This window comes from Merops nubicus, unplaced genomic scaffold, assembly GCF_000691845.1.
Source record: "Merops nubicus isolate BGI_N331 unplaced genomic scaffold, ASM69184v1 scaffold27550, whole genome shotgun sequence".
In the NCBI taxonomy this organism is placed as follows: domain Eukaryota; kingdom Metazoa; phylum Chordata; class Aves; order Coraciiformes; family Meropidae; genus Merops; species Merops nubicus.
This window is the reverse complement of record NW_008583914.1, coordinates 5,904-6,586: the sequence shown is the minus strand read 5'-3', so window position 1 is coordinate 6,586 and position 683 is coordinate 5,904.

Sequence of the window (683 nt, the reverse complement as noted above, 5' to 3'; positions counted from 1 at the left end):
TGGGGCTGGGGCACGAATACTCTGGACATTTCTGGAAATGGAAAGTAAGAGATTGTTTTCATAAAATATGGCTCTCATTGGTCGGACTTGGCTAGAAAGCTATAAAAGCTGCCGGCTCAGCACGAACTCTCTCTTTGAACTTTGCGGGATATTTGAGGGAGCCTCTGTACTGCAGCTCTTGTGCTGGTACACAACTTGGCCCCAGGAACTGTCTTACCAGCTTTTAGATTTGGTACAACTGCAGTGAGGACAAGAATGCACCCTCCTCCCCTGTCATACAATGCAACACAGGAACCACACTTGGGAATTATTGCCAAAAGGAAATACAATTGACTTTGAACTAGCCACTGGTCAAACTAGGAGTCAGCGGGTCATAGCACTATTGGTTCCTATCAGCATTGACTTCCCAGAGGCACTGGTAACTCACCATCTATTTGAAAAAGATGTAGTTGAGTGGAGCTAAAAGCATAACCTAAGAAAACTTAAAGTAAAAGCACAAGTATCTTGAGCAGGGATATGTCCTGGCTGTGCTGTGCCAGGGCTGTTTCCCCGTAGCTGGGGGAGCTGTGGGTGGGCAGCAGCTGGCCCAGCCGGGGGTCACTTGCTTTCAGGCTGACCCCGTGCCCGAGCAGCAGGGCCAGGCTGGGCTGGGGCTCGGGCCGGGCAGGATGGGGGCCAGGGCG